The following is a 1,027-nucleotide window of genomic DNA, read 5'->3' as shown; positions in this document are numbered from 1 at the left end:
AGTGCAGGATGAAAATCCAGAATGACCCTTTAATTTTAGTATAAACGCTTTAGCAGGGCTATCACATATAAAAGCACCAAATGATACTTTCATATTACAATAATTATTCAAAATAATACCATTGGTAACAAGTTCTTTAGCTTCTGATATAAAATCAACAAGAAAATCATTGCTGTCCTTAGGTTTACTATAGCCATGGTAAATACCAACAGGAAAAACTGTTTTAGTTGTATCATTACTTATATATGCCAAAATGGGCCACAACTGACTATTGCTACTTTTAGCTATGGGTAGTCCATCAATACCAATTATAATTTTTATTTCTGTCATATTAGAGGATTATGTCGAATTATTCCTGATGCTAGTCCAAAATGGTAATATTGACCAGGTTCAACAATATAAATATTTGATATTAAGCGTGGAGTAGCTAACAATGTCCGAGTATCCCAAGGCAGCTCATTGGTATTTATTATTTCTCTTTGTTTCATCAAATACAATAATTTATTTGCAGTGTTTTGGGGAACATTGCACTCAATTATCCATTTACATAAATCATCTTTAATACTACTACTACTTATACTATTAGTACTTTCTTTAGTATAACTAAAAGGTATTTTTATTGAATTATTATTAGACTGATCTGCATTAGATAAATTGCAGTTCTCATTGGCATTGATTTCTACAATATCTGGAATATCATGAAATGAAGAAATGGAAGTTTCCTGTATAGATTGAGAATTTTTTCCTGTGCTAGTTGGAGGGATATAAAGCGAATTGACAAATAGGCTTTCTTCTCTTTCGATGAAATCATTGTTATTGTCAGTACATATTTTAATACACTGTAAAGAATCTAACTCTTTTTTAATTTTTCTACGAACTGATCTCCTGGATTGCATTTTTAAAACCCTGTAATTTTCAAAAGAAAAATTCTGAACTTCAACTAATTTGTTAAATCTATAATAGACTAAAGATCTGATTGTCTAATGCCTGCCATAATTTATTTTATAATAACTATTTCTATAGTTGC

This window comes from Acyrthosiphon pisum, chromosome A2 (assembly GCF_005508785.2).
Source record: "Acyrthosiphon pisum isolate AL4f chromosome A2, pea_aphid_22Mar2018_4r6ur, whole genome shotgun sequence".
NCBI lineage: Eukaryota > Metazoa > Arthropoda > Insecta > Hemiptera > Aphididae > Acyrthosiphon > Acyrthosiphon pisum.
This window is presented reverse-complemented; position numbering follows the sequence as displayed.